The following is a 19,608-nucleotide window of genomic DNA, read 5'->3' as shown; positions in this document are numbered from 1 at the left end:
TGGACTGCGGCACGCCAGGCTTCCCTGTCCATCACCAACTCCCGGAGCTTGCTCAGACTCATGTCCATCGAGTCGGTGATGCCATCCAACCATCTCATCCCCTTCTCCTCCCGCCTTCAATCTTTCCCAGCATCAGGGTCTTTTCCAGTGAGTCGACTCTTCGCATGAGGTGGCCAAAGTATTGGAGTTTCAGCTTCAGCATCAATCCTTCCAATGAATATTCAGGACTGATTTCGTTTAGGATTGACTGGTTTGACCTCCTTGCAGTCCAAGGGACTCTTAAGAGTCTTTTCCAGCACCACAGTTCAAAAGCATCAATTCTTCGGTGGCCAGCTTTCTTTATAGTTTAACTCTCACATCTATGCATGACTACTGGAAAAATCATGGCTTTGACTAAACGGACCTTTGTTGGCAAAGTAATGTCTCTGCTTTTTAATATTCTGTCTAGGTTGGTCATAGCTTTTCTTCCAAGGAGCAAGTGTCTTTTAATTTCATGGCTGCAGTCACCATATGCAGTGATTTGGAGCCCAAGAGAATAAAGGCTGTCACTTTCCATTGTTTCCACATCTATTTTCCATGAAGTGATGGGACCGGATGCCATGATCTTGGTTTTTTGAATGTTGAGTTTTAAGACAGCTTTTTCGCAGTTTTTACTGTTGCGTGGCAGATGGTGCCTCCTTCTTTATTTTACCCACAGTTTTGATCAGTGTGTTCTTGGGGTCCACAGAGGAGCCTGGGAAGACATGCTGGTGTGACCTTAAGCAAGTTATAGATCTCCGAGACTCGCCTGGCCTGTAAACACCAGCCTTCCAAAGCTGCTGTGACATCTCAACTTGCATGTTTTTCAGAGCATGAAAGGTGTGTTACATAGAAGGTTTTAATAAAGGTGGATTTCTTTCCCATCCATTTAAATTCCTTTTCTTTTCCAAGTTTTGGATTAAAATGTTTAAAGCAAGGAGCCCACAGCGGCCCAGAGCCCTTTCGGTTCATCACTAGAGACTTCTTTTCAGGGAGACGTCGCAAGTCACGGCAAGATCCTCTGTGTGGGCTTCATGTGGTGTGTGTTGCTATTGTTCAGATGTGGCTCTGGGTCTGGAGATGCAGCTGGCAGTGTGGTCTAAAGGGAAGCGTGATCGCTGCAAGAGAATGGATTCTGAATCCTGGCAGGTGCCAAGGTCCTGTGGCCAGGTTTTTAATATGGATTGAATGTGTTTAAATAAAAAGGCAAGGAGGGCAGGGTGTTGATGAGGATCAGAGTGGCTGGAAGTGAGGTCAGTGAGCTATGGGCTTGTGGCCATCATAGAGACTCTTCTGCTTCGACTATGTAAGCTTTTTAAAAATTTTTTTATTTTTGGCTACGCTGGGTCTTTTTTGCTGAGAGTGGGCTTTCTCTGGTTGCAGTGAGTGGGAGCTACTCTTCATCATGGTGCACAGACTTATCCTTGCAGTGGCTTCTCTTGTTGAGGAGTGCAGGCTCGGTAGTTGTGCCAAACAGGCTTAGCTGGAATGGGTGGCATGTGGAATCTTCCTGGACCAGGTATCGAACCTGTACCCCTTGCATTGGCAGACAGATTCTTATCCACTGTACTGCCAGGGAAGTCCTGTAAGCTTTTTTTATTTTTTAAATTTGAAATTATTGTTGTTGTTTAGTTTCTCAGTCATGTCCGACTCTTTGCGGCCCCACAGACTGTAGCCCACCAGGCTTCTCTGTCCATGGGATTTTCCAGGCAAGAATAGTGGAATGGGTTGCCATTTCCTTTTCCAATTTGAAATAACACAAATTAATCATTCAGTATAATGAATGATTACAAGATGAACTACCATGTCACCATCAGTCAAACTGAGACCAAGAACATTGCGCTTCCCAGAAGTTTCCTGTGTATTGTCCCAATCTCCCCTCCTCCCTTGCCAACTAGCTCTTCACTTTTCTGTATAGTTTGACCGTCTGTGTACACAGTGGGGTTTTCAATTTATTTTTTTTTTCTTTTGTCACTGAATAATAGCTCAGGAAATATCTCCAATTCATTTGACACAGGCAGTCTAATATGCCCTTTTTACTGGTTGCATAATAACCCACGATGTGGCAGAGGCACAGGTAAATCACCTATTCCTCCACCTTTACTATGTTGTCAGGTTTTTGTTTTTTCCACTAGCCACTGTAAATGTTGAGATAAAGGGGCCGTATTAGTACAAAAGCCTTACCTGCTTACGGTGCCAAGCTCAAACAATGCAAGTGAGGAAAAAAATGTTCTGTCCTTCTCCCACATCTTGGAGGTAACCAGTATTAACTATTTAATGTAATTTTTTATGTCTTTTCTATGTGTGTATGTGTCCATATACACACGTGCATAAGTTTTTAATATTATTTATTTGGCTGTCTCAGGTCCTAGTTGCTGCATGCGGGATCTTTCATAGTGGTGTGTGGACTCTCTAGTTGTGGTGAGCAGCTCCGGAATGCATGGGCTCAGCAGTTGCAGCACACAGGCTTATTGTTCCATGGGATGTGGGATCTTAATTCCCCAGCCAGGGATTAAACCCACGTCCCCTGTATTTCAAGGCGGATTCTCAACCCCTGGACCACCAGGGCGGTCCCTGTACATAGGTTTATGTACAGTTTTCTAAGCAGAAGTAGGACCACATGATGCCTGTTGTTCTGCAGCTTGCCATTTCCCTTAACCGTGCTCCGGGCGGCTTTCGCGTCAGTACACGTGGGTCTGTTTCATTCTTTTTTCAGAGCTGCCTGGTATTCCAGACAGTGGCTGCACTGTTGTTTCTTTAACTCACGTACCCGACTGGTGGACAGGAGGGCACCATCTAGAATAGAAACCCCCTGTACCAGCATCTTCATGCACCTGGGCTATTCTTTTTGCAGGGTGGGTTCTTGCAGGTGGAATTCCTGGGCGTGCACATTGAACATTTTCATAGATTGTGTCATATTTTCTCACCAGCTGTAGCCTGGTTTTAGAGGGAATTCTCTGCTATGAACATGGAATCTCTTAACGGTGTCTAGACTCAGAAATAGATTGTTACAGAATCTGGGTTTTAGTGATGCTGAGGCACGTGCCTTAGCTCTGCCCTTTTTTTCTGCTTCTGTGCTTCTCATTCATTCATGAGCTTTGGTTTAATTATTTTACTAAATACATGTTTGAGTTTTTAAAACAAATATTTGTTTATTTATTTGACTGCATTGGGTCTTAGTTGTGGCATGCAGCATCTCTAGTTGTAGTATGTGGGATCTCGTTCCCTAACTAGGGATCGAATCCTGGCCCCCCGTGTTGGGAGCTTGGAGATTCTTTGTTATTAAATCCAGAGATTCTTTTTTTTATTAAATGTTAAAGGCCTATAAATCCCTCTGTCAGTTCTCCCAGAAATAACCATTTCGTGATGGTGTGTACCCTTTTATGTCTTAAACTTTCTATACCCTGGGGTAACTGGAATCACAGGCACCAGTGACAATTGACTTGTGTCTTTTAAATAAGTCATTACCATTTGTATAAATTTTCACACTTTTGCAACCTTTTCCCTGCTCAGCATTTCTTGAAACTAAGCTTTTGGAATGACTTTTTTGAGGGTATGTTTTTAATTCATGTATGGCTGTGCTGGGTCTTCGTTGCTGCTTGTGGGCTCTCTGTAGTTGCAGCGAGCTGGGGGTCGGGGGGCTCTCTGCTTGCAGCACTCGGTCTCCTCACTGCAATGGCTTCTCTTGTTGCGGAGCTCAGGCTCCGTAGTTGGGCGCACGGGCTCAGTTGCCCTGCAGAATGTTTGATCTTCCTGGAATGGGGACCAAACCCATGTGCCTTGCATTGGCAGGCGGACCCCTAACCACTGGACCACCAGGGAAGTCCTGGAATATTTTTTGATTTACAGAGGAGTTGCAAAGATACACAGAGTTCCCATGTGCCTTTCTCCCAGGCTCCCATCTTCTGTTGTGTGATGAATTTGCCCAAACCAAGAAATTAACATCGGTGAATGACTATTAACTAAATTTCAGACTTCATTTGGATCTTACCAGTTTTTCCACAAATGTTCTTATTCTGTTCCAGGATCCATCTGGAGCGGCCCATTGCATTGAGTTGTTTTGATTTATCCACATTGCTATGTATAGGTCTGTTTTTTAATTGATGGAGAGGGATCCGTTGATGATGAGAGCCTGTTTGCTCGCATTTCCAGTGTTGATTGTCTTTCCCTTCTGCAGTTGTGAGAGCTGCACTACCCTCAGCACAGGTGGGGTTTCTTGCGAGTGGATGGATGCAGGGAGGTGGATTCACCAGGTGGGAGGGAGCATTTGTTTCTCGTGTGATCGCTGATTGCCAGGTCACTCTCCAGGGTCCTTGTTCTGCGTCTTGGCAGAGTTCCCTCTTTGGTGCCAGGCAGTGAATGCTGTGGATGCAGAAATCAGGCAGACAGCTTTTTAGTAGATGTCCATAAATCATGGCAAGACCACCCAGTGTGGGTCGCAGCTGGCCCCAGAGGACCCTAGAGGGAGCTGGATGGACAGTGGAGAGGGCTGAGAAAGGTGTTGGGATGGGGCTCCAGGCAAGTGCGAAGACCATGCAGGTGTGTGCTCCGGGCAGGTGGGCTGACTGACTGTACCGAGGCAGGGCTGGTGTGATCGGGCTGTCCAGGTGGGGGAGGTGAGGTGAGCGGGCACTGGGGCCCCGGGGCTCTGGGGCACAGGCTGTGTGTCCATAGCGCCCTCCTGCTCCTCACGTCAAGAGCTTGGTGGAGTGCAGGACAAAACGCACCCAGCTCGCCCTTGATTCCTTTGTACTTGCTGTTTGCTCTTTTTTTTTTTTTAATTTAAACTTTTATTTTATATTGTAGTATAGCCAATTTACAATGTTGTGATAGTTTCAGCTGAACAGCAAAGGGAACTCAGCCGTACATATACGTGTATCCATTTTCCCCCAAACTCCCCTCCCAGGCTGCCACGTAGCATTGAGCAGAGTTCCCTGTGCTACACAGTGGGACCCTGTTGGTTTCCCATTTTAAATATAGCAGTGTGTACATGTCCATCCCCAAAACTCCCTAACTATCCCGTCTCCCCATCCTTCCCCCTGCTGTTTGATCTAGACGTCCTCATGGATCTGCCCTCGCTTCCTGTGGGCTATAGCTTAGAGGGCATCTCCTTCGAGCTTCTCCGCTGCCTATCACCCACCAGGCCTCACTCTATGCTTGTGTGCTCAGTCATGTCCGAGTCTGTGCGACCCCATGGACTGTGCCCACCAGGGTCCTCTGTCCATGGGATTCTCCAAGCAAGAAGACTGGGTGGAGCAGGTTGCTGTGCCCTCCTCCAGGGGATCTTCCCGACCCAGGGATCGAACCCACATCTCTTGCGTGTTCTGCATTGGCAGGCGGATTCTTTACCACCGTGCCACCTGGGAAGCCCTGGGCCTCACTATACTTTGGTTTAATTCTTGTAGCCCTTCTCACTAGCAGGCATAATGTTGTTGTCGTTCAGTCGTTCCAGTCATGTCCGACTCTTTGAAACCCCACAGACTACAGCACGCCAGGCTTCCCTGTCCTCCACTATCTCCTGGAGTTTGGTCGGACTCATGTCCATTGATCTCTTGATGCCCTCCTGGATGGCAGATATAATACATGTGGATTTATCTGTCAGCCTGCTTAGAATGTCCTTCCTTGAGGGCAGGGATTTGGTCTGTTTGGATCTCCAGCCCCCACCCTGTGCTGGGCTCTGGACCCTTGGCACCTCTGCCGACAGGATGAGTGGCTGGGTGTTCCCCTCGCTGGGGTGACCTGAGATGACAGCAGCGAGCATTTAGCACTGGGTCAGACTCAGCTCTGTGTTGTGAGCTGTCTTCTCCTTCGATCCCCGCATCCCCTCCGTGAGCCCAACCTGACTTATGGTGTCTCTTTTCTGCAGGGGGAGTGGGAGCTGGCAGGGGTGTGGGTGGCATGACTATGGGGCAGGGACTTCGCCATTCGCTGACCCGAGCTCCGGCTGGGAGCCCAGGCTGACTCCCTGGCAGATGCTGCAAAGAGGAGGCAGGCTGTGGGTTTCCGCTCGGGGCTGTGAAGTCAGACAAGCGCTCATAGCCCCAGGCTGGATGCAGGATCCTTGTGGCGGGAGGACATGGGTGGACCTGCCTGGACTGGAGTGCTGGGGGGACCCTCTTGCCCCCATCCTGCCCTCTCCGAAAGGGAAGGAAGACTCTCACCTTCTAGCTCGTTGTAACAGGAACTGCCACCTCCCCCCCCCCCCCAGCCTTGGTTTGCAAAACTCTGAGCCTGGTGGGGAAATGAAGGGCTGGCTCGCTAACCACAGTGAAAACTCATTTGCAAAGGCAAAGCAGGGGCCGCAGGCCCCTTCTCTGCCCTGGCAGAAGAGACCCACATCTGTAGGCAGCTGTCTTGCTGGGGCGGGTCATGTCCCACCATGGGGTTTGGGAGCCTCGAGATAGTTAATGGACTTCGGGCTTTCTTGTCTTTCAGCCTCAGTCTTCTGCTATGTTAAATGGGAGTAATCATGATAATATGGTAGTGGTCAGATGGATGCTCAGAGGAGATGCACGCAGCGCCTGAGGGCTGTTCCTCCTGGGGGGCTCTTAGCATCATTCCTGGGGTGCTGACAGTGGGCACCCCTCTCCCGGCCTGTGCTCCACGCGGTAGCTGCTTTTTTAGGAATAATCCTCAGGTGGAGCAACCAGGGGGTAAAGGAATATTTCCTGACACATGCTTTCCTTTTCCTGTTTGAGCAGACCTGGCCAGTTTAGTCAAACTTCCATGGGGCAGTCTGACATCAATTCGACGGAGGGCGTTGTGAGGGTCAGACCCTGTGCCTACAAAGCTGAACAAGGAGGCTGAGCTGAGCCTCGCACCTTGGGACCGGCAGGGGAGCACGTGGGTGCCCAGTGAGCACCCCCACACCCCCGTGCCTGGAGGTCCGGCGTCCCCGCCAGTAACTCTCTGGAGGCTCCCAGGGGACCCTTGTCTCCCGGGCCCGGGGCCTGGGTCAAGGCCGTAGCAGTAAAGCAGAGCAGCGAGTCATTACCGAAAGTGTGGTGAGAACCGGGAAAGGGGAAGTTGAGAAGAGGAAGGGAAGGCCTCCTGGAGGAGGGGGCGTCTACTCGGGGCCCAGCCAGATGAACGCCGTTTCCTCCTCCCTGGCCACGTTCACCCGCCCCGGGTCCCCGGGGCCCCGGGTCCCCGGGGCCCCGGGTCGGCTCCAGGAAGAGCCAAGCCTTCCCTTGCAGGCTGCCCACGTCCCTCGGGGCCCTTCCTCTTGACCATGGCTCCATCAGTCGGGTCCCTAGGCACCTGAGCCCTTTTTCTCGCCAACATGGCCCAGGCCCTGCTGGAGGCTGGGAAAGTGTTCTGCTGGTGACCCCTGGACTGTCCTGATCAACAATGGGTTGAAAAGGGGTCTCTCCCATCTCTTCCGGGGACTGAGCTTGGCATCGGGAGCCCTGAATGCTTCTGGCATCTCTCTCCAAAGCCTGCCAAGACTTGACTTCAAAGAGCCCTCTTGAGTCAGTATCTGTCCTGTTCACCCCAAAGGTTTTCCTAGAGACCATCTTGGGGGAGAGGAGAGAGGCAGGGTTCCCTGGGCGCCGGGCTCTCTCTGTATGACACTGCCATGTCACCGCCCTGCTGCCTTTGGCGTCATGGTCCGGCTGGCCAGGTGGCCATGAGGGGATGACCTCACCTTCCCGAGTTGAATCTGGAAGATGGGGGTTTGTTCCCAAGGTTGGTGGAGGATTAAGGAGCTGGTGAGCTCAGCTCTGGCACCTAATAAATATTTCGTAAGAAGAGTCCGCTCTGTTCTCTGTCGAGCTCAGGTGTTTCGACCTTGGGCTTCACCTTGGCAGGGCTCCCCTTCTGCTGGTGGAATTGGGGAGCCTGCCTGGGTGGTGCTGGAGCTGGACTGGCAGGACTTGGACCTGGGTCACCCAACCTGTCAGAGTCTGCTTCCTCCTCTGCAAAACAGGGCTGCTGATAACTATGGCCACTAACCCCTTAGGGCTGCAGGAGGCACCTCTGAGGTGACGGATACTGAGTCTTATTCTTGGCTGGTGTTTGGTGGACGGTGACCTGTCAGAGTTGCTGCTGCCTGTGTGTAGGGGTTTCGGAGCTGGGATCCAAGCAAGGGTGTTCCTGAGACGAGGACCCCAAGGGACACAACTGGGCCAGGGGAGATCTGAGCAGGCAGGAGGTCTTCCCAGGAGAGGAGCTCGCTTTCCCTGAGGACTGGTTAAGAGCGCCTGCTGGGAGCCAGACTGCCAGGGTTCAAGTCCTGGCTGCACCAGGGCGGTGGTGACCTCGTTTGCTGCTGTGTGGTCACTCAGTCATGTCTGACCCTGTGGACTATAGCCCACCAGGGTCCTCCATCCATGGGATTCTCCAGGCAAGAATACTGGAGTGGGTTGCCATGCCCTCCTCCGGGGGATCTTCCTGACCTAGGGATCGAACATGCATCTCCTGCTTGTCACGTGGGTTCTTTACCACTGGGCCACCTGGGAAGCCTGGTGGTGGCCTTAGAAAGTCATGAATCTCTGTCTTAGTTTCCCCATCTTTGGAACACAGATGATGATCTCAGCTCACACGCGCGTGTCAGAATCTCTGGTGTGTTTCATAGAAACTTGGTGTTTCTATGAATGTGGCTTTCCTGTCCTTTTGTGCCTGTTGGATTCCCACTGAAGCCAAGAGGTCCCTGGTAGAAAGATGAGGGCCAGCATTTTCCATCAGAGGAGTCAACATCAATCCACCTCGAGAATTTTCTCTACACAAAGTGGTCAAATTTGAGACAGTTGTGTATCCTCAGAACCTTTCTTTTCCTGTTTTAAAAAAAATGATAAGAAAAAAACCGTCTGACACAAAGAATGACATGTGTTTATGTGTAGTGCTGCCTGCCTGATCCCATGGACAGAGGAGCCTGACGGGCCACAGTCCACGGGGTCGCAACGGGTCAGACACGATGGAGCAACTGAGCAGGCATGCATGCTGCTTGGACTGAGGTCGGCGAGGGGGTGATGGGATGAGAGGCTGTTGTCACAGGGGAGTTCACACAGTCCTTTCGCAGGTGCTGAGTGCTCGGGCTCCTCCCGGGCGTTCATTGAAATTGTGTTCTTGGCAGCCCTCCTCGGCCTTTGCAGAATGAGCGGGCCCCCAAGCTGGGCCCTGTCACGGGCTCCCTGCAGGCCACTTCCTCTGGGTTTGTGACTGGTTATCAGGCAGCCCCATGTGCGTCTATTTGTGGTCCGGCTAGAAATAGTATGGATCCTGGTGGAGGGAGGAGCAGTCCGCAGGGAGGGGTAAGGGATGCTGTCCCCAGCACCCCCGCCCGGAGACTGACTCAGGCCCCGGGGACGTGAGCCGGTGCTGGGAACACCGTTCCCTCCAAAGTTCTTTTCTGGTCCTTCTGATCACATCAAGGAGAACATCTATGTGGTAGTAGCACGGTTGGTTTGTTTCTTTCTTAATACTCTGTATGTTTAACTGAAAATTTTACTGAGGTCTTCGAAGAATCATCTGTATGTGGACTGTACTCAGTTACCCCAGTACTAATAACATCTTGCAAAGCTGTAATGTGACATCACAGCCAGGATGCTGGCCCTGATCAGTCCACGGCCTGTCTTACTCAGATGTCCTCAGTTTCCCTTTTATTTTTAATATTTATTTATTTGGCTGCACTGGGTCTTAGTTGTGGCATGTGGGATCTAGTTCTTGGACCAGGGATCAAACCTGGGCCCCCTGCATCGGAAGCATGGAGTCTTAGCCATGGGACCACCAGAGAAGTCCCCCAGCTTTCCTTATACTCTGTATGCATTTATGTGTTAATTCTGTACAGTTTTATCCCGTGGATAGATTTCTGCATCCTCCACCACAGTCAAGATATCAAAGTTCATTACCATCAGCATCCCTCTTAATAACCACACCCACCTCCATTTCTAAAATTTTGACACATCTCATTTTGAAAGGCATAAGTTTTCTTCAATAAGGTATAACTGAGCTGTGGGAAACAATGCAAGTGAGGTGAGCATGAGCTCAAATTTGCATGCGTCCAGCTCTGGGGCCACTGTCCCCTCGAGGCAACCACTGCTTTGCTCCTGTGTCCTTCTGTAAGTCTGACTACAGTGAACTTGGCCTCATGCCCTCTCATAACTGCTCTGTCCTCTTATAACTCAGAAGCACCCAAGGGCTTGCTTTGGCATCAACTGTTTGTAGGCAGAATTTTAATAATATTGTCCCATTTCTACTGACTGCGTTATTTTGCAATTCCTGTGATATATAAGGGCTTCCCAGGTGGCTCAGTGGTAAAGAATCCGCCTACCAATACAGGAGACTTGGATTTAATCCCTGGGTTGGGAAGATCCCATGGAGGAGGAAATGGCAGCCCACTCCAGTATTCTTGATTGGGAAATCCCATGGACAGAGGAGCCTGGTGGTCCATGGGGTTGCGAAAGCGTTGGACGTGACTTTGCGACTAAACAGCACCACCATGATATACAATGGATGGGACTGGTTTTCTTTTTACCTAAGACATAGACTCATTCTTAGAACACTCAGATGAAAAGGCAAGTTGATTTAAAGATAAATATTAGACAAACAGTACCAGCACCCTGCCATATGGCAGACTTTGCTGAGGTGATAATCAGATGACATTTGAGAAATAGTGTCAGAAACACATACGGTTCCAAAAAACTCCAGACCACAAATTGGTCAGTCCAATGTGGGGAAAGATCTGTAGATAGTCTTGGTACAATCAAGGCCTTCTGTGCAATTTTGATTCACAGTACTGGAGTTATTTAAGATTCATTTTGATGTGGACCACTTTTAAAGTCCTCATTGAGTTTACTACAGTATTGCTTCTGTTGTTTGATGTGGCTTTTTTGGCCATGTGGGATCTTGGCTCCCTGGCAATGCACTCCCTGCATTGGAAGGCAGAATTTTAACCATTAGACCACCAGGGAAGCCCCAGTACTGGGTTTAAAGCAAAGAAAATTAAAATTTTATTAGGCCACGCATTCATAAGGGAGTGAGTCCTTCCTTTTAATGCCTTAATGATTTTTGTCATATCTGCATGCCATCTGTTTTCTATACGTAATACATATTTTAAAATCAACTTTTTAAAACTTAAATTTGTATAAAATGAACTTTGAGCTCACAGTTTAGAGGCTGCTAGATGTGTTTCAATATGAATTGGAAAAATACACATCATAATTAAGACATAAAAAGAATGTAGATACTGTTAAAGTCATCTCCCACAGCAGACATGTGGGATCATTCTCATTTCGTTTTCAGCAGGAGGGAGGAAACATCAAATTTAAGTGACACTAAAACAATGAATACTTAAAGAACTGTATTTGATGCTTAGTGTTTGATGTTTTGGCTGGCCAGTTCATAAGGCTTCTCTTTCTGTCATCTTCTCCTGAGTTCGAACACGATTAAGAACTGAGACCCCGGTCACTCATAACGGGCTATGAGATTTGCTCTGTGTTTGAGCTGCCTTGAGAGTCTGGTTTAGCACAGCTCTCTGACCCCTGACCTGCTCACCCTGGGCACTGTTGGATGCCCACCCCGAGCCACAGGGAGTGGGGCCAGGTGTGTCGTTCCTGGGGGGAGGTTGGACCAGAGCTGGATAAGCAGTCTGAGCTGGGTAAGCTGGGTTCCTTCTCCCAGATGCTCCTGTCGGAGAGCGTTCCCTCCTCTCTGGGGGAGAGGGAGCCCCCGAGGGCAAGAGAAGGCTGGTCAGTTTCTCCAGGATAACTTCAAACTCTTAAACACCCCTAAATCGGCCCTTCAAACATTCCTGCACAGATGCAGAGCCTTCCAGGAACAGCTCAATGCTTGAGTGTTGTTTTTCTGGAAAAGTCTCGCATGGAAGCAGGAAGCGGAGGTCCTCAGCTGGGTGTCAGCACAGTCTCATCCATCGCTTGTTGCTTTCTTCAGCAAAGAAGATGAGAGCAGCCCCCATCACTCCCCATCTCTAGCCTTTGATTTTTTGAATATTTATTTATTTGGCTGCGGTGGGTCTTAGTTGCGGCGTGCGGACCCTAGTTTCCCGACCAGGGATTGAACCTGGGCCCCCCGACATTGGAGTGCAGAGTCTTACCACTGGACTGTACCAGGGAAGATCCTAAAATAATTTTTAATATCAAAAACTCATCTTTTTGACATTTTACCAACTTCTTTCAGGCATATCTACCTATGGGATGGATATTATTTCCCCATTGCACCTATGAGAAGGTAGAGGCCAAGTCAGAATAAACGAACTCGTCCCCAGGTGCATAGCTGGTGACAATAGAGTGGAACTTGAAGCCACGTCTCCTCAATTTTTGTAGCGTTGGACTCTTCCCGCGCCCCCACGTGCACCTCCTGTAACTGTGTGTTCCGTGGTGCATCTCTGTTATTTATCAAAGTAACCCCATACCCTTTGGCTTTTTAAAGCAGGGTCCTTCACTGAGACAGAGCAACACTGAGACAAAGCGAAACCACTAGCGGTGGCGAAGGTGTTGTTGAGAGATGCCATGAAAGACCGTTCATCCCAACAGCTCAGCTAACCCCGACTCTGAGACCTCCCGGGGGCCACCACAGTTTTTACTGACTGCCATTTCATCTCGTTTGCAGAGCAGCTCAGGGAAGGCGCTGCTGTTACCACTGTGCATGCAGCTGAAGGGAGAAGGGAGGTGACTCGCTCAAGCTCCCAGGTGTCGCTGGGGAGCAGAGATGGGCTTGGAACCGGGGTCTCTGCAGTCCAGGCTCCTCCCAGGGCTTCCTCCCCACCCCCAGGATAACTTCAGCCTTCAGAACTCAGCCAGGATGCACACAGCCTCTAGTAGCCTTCCTTCCTCTTGCTGGGCCGAAGCCCCTGTGTAGACTTGATCTTGCTCCTTTGTGGTGTTTAGCTCGGCGGGAGGTTTATGCGCTCGTGTGCCAATCTGTTCACGGTCTGTCCCTCCTTTGAGCCTCAGAGCTTCCGAGGACGGGGACCGTGCCTGTCGGCTTCTTTCCTGGCACTCAGCGGGCTGCTCGCTCCCCACCCGGTTGGTTGAATGACTGAAAGATGGAAAGGGGGACGGTGGGCATGTGCAGGGACGTGCCCAAGCCTGGTCTGTCTCTTTTCCCCTTGGTTACACCTGGGGCTTCCTTGAAGGTGTTTTGTTAAGCTTGCTGGTGGGTGATGCCACCTGAGGCCGGGTGAGGAGATGGGGAGAAGGCCAGGCGAGGGCAAGAGGAGGTTCCAGGCGTGGGGGGTCAGCCTGAGAGCAGCCCAGAGTCAAGAGTGAGAGGAGGAAGGAAGCAGGAGTCGCAGAACAGGGTCACAGGGACAACAGACACGGGGCACAAAAACCCCAGGTGCACGCCTGCAGGGGATGGGTGGGTAGTGGTGGCCGGAGTTGGGGAAGACCCGGGGTGATGTCGGGAAGGGGGCTGTGCAGAGATCTCGCCTCTGTGGCTGTGTCATCTCGCTTCTTCAAGCAGGAAGCGTGGCTGCAGAGCCCAACCGCGTGAGCACCCCCGGCCCCCAGAGCCCACTTGGTAGTCGAGTCTGTCCTCTTCCTGAGCCCTTGGCCAAAACTCCCGCCCAGGCAGGTCAAGGTCCCCTGGCCACCGTTTGCCCATCACCCTTCCCGTGAGTCACCCCTCCTGTCAGCAAATTGGTGGGGACCTCTCTTTTTTAACCTCTTCTCACACTTTTACACACACACGCGCGCACACGTACAAATAAAAGCACCTCTCCTTAGCCGAGCCTAGCGCACCCCTGAAGATGCAATGGAGAGTGTCTTTCTTGGGATAGTGTGTCATGTCCTATTACATGAATACAAGCGGTGGTGCATCACCTACAGCTTGAAAAAAACCCAACCCATTTCCGCAGTTTTGCTTAACACCCTTAAGCACCTAAAAACCAGCCCGTCAAATATTTCTGCAAGAATATCGAACATTGACAACAACAAACACCTAATGATTTGAGGCTTTGATGAACTTATTACTCGTGTATATGATGCTGTACAGTATTGGTTCTGAATTTTGAGTTTTTGTTTCTCTCATGTAACTACTTTGTAATTTAATAGAAACAACAATAAAATCACCTGTTAAAAATACTAAAGAGAGTATCTAAATTGGACTCAGGTTGGTAGTTGGCTTGCCAGAAGTAAACACTGAGATGGACTAGGGTGGCAGGACACTAGGTTTGCTGCATGACGATTTTTACCACCAATAACACTGGACGTGTTCCTCTCCAAGGCAGACTGATACGCAGTGATATTTTCACAGTGCTTATACATTTCCTATAGCAGGTGTGTGTGGTCCAGGTGGAGCATTTCAGGTGAAAAATTGTAAGTTGTTGTTGTTGTTCAGTCTCTAAGTCATTTTCGACTCTTTGCGACCCCATGGACTGCAGCATGCCAGGCTTTCCTGTCCTTCACCATCTGGAGTTTGCTCAAAGTCATGTCCATTGAGTCGGTGATGCCATCCATCCATCTCATTGTCTGTCATCCCCTTCTTCTCTTACCCTCAGTCTTTCCCAGCATCTGGGTCTTAGAGTAGATACTCATACGTGAGCATTTGGATAGTAATAGGCACCTGTATACAGTATGTGCATGCACATGTGTGTACATACGTATGGATCCGCACACAAGTCTCCCACACCTGGGAGACCCTTGGGAACATGTGGATTTGTATCCCCAGCACTGGGGTTTTATTCCCAGTGGCAGGTCGGTCAGAAAGGTGCTTTGGGGTTAACCTGGCTGAGTGCAGCCAGTGTTACCCACCTTGCTGTCTCGTACCCCTGAGTCTGTTGGACCACTCTTCAATAAGGAAGGTGCCCGTGTGATGTAAGGTCAAGTGCTGGGCATGTCAACAAAATTGCCCAAGGGGCTCCTGTAACCTCTTCAGTCAGTTCAGTTCAGTCTCTCAGTCGTGTCTGATTCTTTGCAACCCCATGAACCTCAGCACCCCAGGCCTCTCTGTCCATCACCAACTCCTGGAGTCCACCCAAACCCATGCCCATCGAGTCAGTGATGCCATCTAACCATCTCATCCTATGTCATCCCCTTTTCCTTCTGCCTTCAATCTTTACTAGCATCAGGGTCTTTTCCAATGAGTCAGTTCTTCACATCAGGTGGCCAAAGTATTGGAGTTTCAGCTTCAGCATCAGTCCTTCCAATGAATATTCAGGACTGAATTCCTTTAGGATGGACTGGTTGGATCTCCTTGAAGTCCAAGGGACTCTCAAGAGTCTTCTCCAACACCACAGTTCAAAAGCATCAATTCTTCGGTGCTCAGTTTTCTTTATAGTCCAACTCTCATATCCGTACATGATTACTGGAAAAACCATAGACTTGACGAGATGGACCTTTGTTGGCATAGTAATGTCTCTGCTTTTTAATATGCTATCTAGGTTGGTCATAACTTTTCGTCTTTTAATTTCATGGCTTCAGTCACCATCTGCAGTGATTTTGGAGCCCCCCAAAATAAAGTCAGCCACTGTTTCCACTGTTTCCCCATCTATTTGCCATGAAGTGGTAGGACCAGATGCCATGATTTTAGTTTTCTGAGTGTTGAGCTTTAAGCCAACTTTTTCACTCTCCTCTTTCACTTTCATCAAGAGGCTCTTTAGTTCTTTGCTTTCTGCCATAGGGTGGTGTCATCTGCATATCTGAGGTTATTGATATTTCTCCTGGCAATCTTGATTCCAGCTTGTGCTTCCTCCAGCCCAGCGTTTCTCATGATGTACTCTGCGTATAAATTAAATAAGCAGGGTGACAATATACAGCCCTGATATACTCCTTTCCCTATTTGGAACCAGTCTGTTGTGCCACGTCCAGTTCTAACTGTTGCTTCCTGACCTGCATACAGATTTCTTAGGAGGCAGGTCAGGTGGTCTGGTATTCCCATCTCTAGAAGAATCAGACTCTGCAGATTACCAAATAGAAAGCCGCTCCCACTCGTCAGAGATTTCCTTCCTAGGGCTCCTGGTATTCAAGGGGTGGCCAGACAGTGGGTACCCCTGTGTCTCTGGAGGTGGCCCCTGCTCACCCAGAATGCTCGGAAGTGGTGGTGACTGTTTTGAAGGACTTGGTGGTGGTTAGCGGAGGCCCAGCCACGAGCCCACGCAAACAGATGACTGTCCACCTACGTATGAGCCACTGCTGCCCCGGGTTGGTGCCTGGTCAGCCTCGTGGTGTGAAGGGGGCATGTCATCATTACACTTGCGGCCCTGAGGGTGTAAATGATAGGGGACCAGTTTCCGCTCCTACCAGAAACCCAAGATAACTGAAAACAGGTGTTCAAACAGAAAGCTGCATGCGAATGTTCAGAGCTGTAGTATTTACAACAACCCAAAGGTGGAAACAACGCAACTGTCCATCAGTGGATAAATGGTTAGATCAGATTCATATGATGCAATGTTATTCATTCATAAAAACGACACGTGCTGCAATACGGAGGGACCACAGAGATGTCCTGCCAAGGGAATGGAAAAGCCAGACCCAGAAAGAAGACCGTGTATCCTATGATTCCATTTATATGAAACTTCCAGAACGGGCAATTGTTTGTAGACTGAAAGTGGATGAGTGGTTTCCAGGGATTGGTGGGAGTGAGTGGGAATGTGGCGACTGAAGGGTATGGGCTTCTTTTCATGGAGACGAAGACATTCTAACCTTGATTCCGGGGGCTGCACGAGTCTGTGAATATACTAGACGCCATTGAATTGTTTGCTCTAAGTGGATGGCATGTGAACTATATTCTTTTAAAAAGTTGGTTTGTTTTTGTTGGTGCCGGGTCTTCCTTGTGTGTGTGGGCTTTCTCTAGTTGGGCTCTCTCCCTTGGGGTGCGTGGGCGTCTCCCTGTGCTGCTTCTCTGGTTGCGCACAGGCTCTAGGTGTGCGGTTTTCAGTAGCTGCAGCACACGGGCTCAGTAGTTGTGGCCCTCGGTCCTAGTTGCCCTGCGGCATGGGGAACCTTCCCAGACCAGGGATCGAACTCCTGTGCCCTCTGTTGGCAGGATTCTTAACTGCTCTACCACCGGGGAAGTCCTGAGCTATATCCTAATAAAGCTGTTATTTTAAAAGAGATTGAGTGAGAGAGTGCACTGATTTCTATAGTTCCAGGATACCTTCAGGGCTGCAGAATGTATAGAAGTAGTAACATCTCGTCCTGTCTCCACGCAGCAGCTCCACTTGGGGAGCCCAGAGATGCTGTTCTTGTCAATAATTGGGGCCTGTCCACATCCCCCACTGTTCTGCCTGAGCTAAAGACACTGCAACTTTGATGCAGTCTGATCCCCGAGTCCCGCGAGGGTGGCATAGAAACTACGGGGCTTCCCAGGTGGCTCAGTGGTAAAGAATCCTGCCAGTGCAGGGGACTTAGAAGAGTCAGGATCAATCCCTGGGTCAGAAAGATCCCGTGGAGAAGGAAATGGCAGCTCGCTCCAGTATTCTTGCCTGGAGAATTCGATGGACAGAGGAGCCTGGCGGGCTCCAGTCTGTGCGGTTGTGAGGAATCGGACACGCTTTAGCAGCTGAGCACACACAGCACAGAAACTACCAGATTGATAAACTGATACAGCAGAGGGTGCTGCGGGCTGACCCTTATGCTAGAGTGGTCACTGCTGCACGTTGAAGGCACTTTGCTGTGAACGCTGCGGCCCTCTGCCCAAGGCCTGGGGGGTTAAGGCCTCCAGAAGCAGGCCTCGACCAATAGCAGGTAGAAGTCTGGGGATAAATACCCCAGCTCCCTCCCTCCTCCATGGGGCAGCCTCTGAGGGGCTCCTAGTCCCTGTGGGATCAGCTCCCAGTGCCCCTGGGGTACCAGCTTGATAACACAGCAACTGTCTTGCTTCCCCGTGCCTCTGCTGGTGTTTCCTGGCATCTGCTCCCAGGTGAACTGCATGTGCTCAAATCATGGTCTCAGAATCTGCTTCTGGGGGAAGCCAAGCCAAGCCACCTGGGAGACCTCATTTATTGTGCGGTAGTCTGAGTCTCTGCTCCAAGCCAGGTTCTGACACAGGCGGCTGTGAGGCTCCAGTTGTGCACAGGACGGACACGACCCTTTTCCTGCTGGGGCTTGGAGGGGAGAGCGGATGGGCAGTAAACAGATGAACCTGTGATTGCAGATGATGCTGGTGAGGGAACCAACTGATGACATGTGAAAAGCACTGGCAGTGTGCCTGGCGTTATAGTGTGTGCTCTGTGAGAGCTGTACTTGATTGTTATTGCCTGGATTTGTATTCTTGTGGTTGAAGTCAGTCTGTCTGTAAGACCATTGGGGGTCAGGATTGTGTACATTCAGGGGATTGTCTGGCTGACAAAGTGTGATGAATCAATACTCCACGTTCCTGGATAGAAAGACTTGATGTGTCAGTTCTCTGCAACCAGGTGTAGTCAACACTGTCTCCATCAATATCCTAGCAGGTTCTTCTGTAGATATTGACAATCTGATCCTAAAGTTCATATAGAGAGGCAAGACACTCAGGACAGCCAATGCAGTGTTGAAGGACAAAGTCAGAGGGGGTTGCAGCCCCACTCTGAGACTTACAGTAAAGTCATAGTTATCAAGACAATTAGGGAAATAATAGATCCATGGAACAGAAGAGAGAGACCAGAAATAGACCCACACAAATAGTCAGCTGACCTTTGATAATGGAAGGGAGGCTCCAGTGGAGAAAGCATGGTCTTACCAGAAGTATGATGAATAGGCCAGGACTTATCTGGGCAAAGAAAGAGGGAAGCGATCAGGATGACGTCATGGAGGTGTCCAGTCCTGCCGATGAGGGTGGACACCTGCGGCCCTCTCCTGAGACAGGGCTGGCCTCCAAAGGGTGCTCGCTATTGAAGTGAGGAGCGGTGGTGGTTATGTCATCGCTGTAGCTGTTGTATTTCATTCTGTTCCCATTTCCTGTTTTCTCTTCTTTTAAGAAAGTGTTTATTCGTCTGGGTCTTAGTTGCGGCACTGGGCTCTGTGTTGCAGCCCCGTGAACTCAGTAGTTGTGGTGCACGAACCCCGGAGGGCATGGGCTTAGTTGCTCTGTGATATGTGGGATCTTCGTTCCCGGGCCAGGGATCGAACCAGTGCCCTCTGCGTTGGAAGGCAGATTCTTAACTGCTGGCCCACCAGGGAAGCCCGTCTTCCTCTCTGTGCCCTGCATGGTTGTCTCTCCCCCTTGTCTGGGTAGCTTGCCTTCTCTTTGTGTCTGCTTGTCCCCGACCCTGGTTTACCCTGTTTGTGTGTGTTCATATCTGTGCGTGTCTGTCTCCCTCGGTCTCCCACTCTGTCCCATCTCGAGGCCTGTCCCATCGTCCCCCTCACTCTCCCCTTCCTCTTTCTTAAAAAAATATTTATTTGGCCACACCACATGGCATGTGGGATCTTAGTTCCCTGATCGGGGATCGAACCAGTGCTCTCTGCATTGGAAGGCAGATTTTTAACCACTGGACTGCCAAGGAAGTCCCTGTCCCCTTCCCCTTTTAACAGTCATATGTTTATTATAATTTTGCTGTAAGGAAAAAAGCTCACAGTAGGCCAATTCAGAAATTCCCTCTTAGCAATATTTTATGGGAACAGAGAATGGTTAGATAATCATTGTTAGACTAACTAGGGGGTAAAAAAAAAGAGTATTTACTTAAAGTTGCTAGACTCTTGACTGGCT

The 19,608-nt window shown here is 49.8% G+C and overlaps 1 protein-coding gene across 3 annotated transcripts in view; it reads left to right on the top strand.

The window, feature by feature from the left end:
* PLCG2 (phospholipase C gamma 2) overlaps nucleotides 1–19,608 on the top strand; it is a 153,415-nt gene that overhangs the window by 42,534 nt on the left and 91,273 nt on the right. The gene's annotated exons all lie outside the window — the stretch shown is intronic.

Source organism: Giraffa tippelskirchi, chromosome 7 (genome assembly GCF_054371585.1).
Source record: "Giraffa tippelskirchi isolate mGirTip1 chromosome 7, T2T-mGirTip1v1.2.pri, whole genome shotgun sequence".
In the NCBI taxonomy this organism is placed as follows: Eukaryota; Metazoa; Chordata; class Mammalia; order Artiodactyla; family Giraffidae; genus Giraffa; species Giraffa tippelskirchi.
The sequence above is the reverse complement of the archived record's forward strand: the minus strand, read 5'-3'. Positions and strand labels throughout refer to the sequence as shown.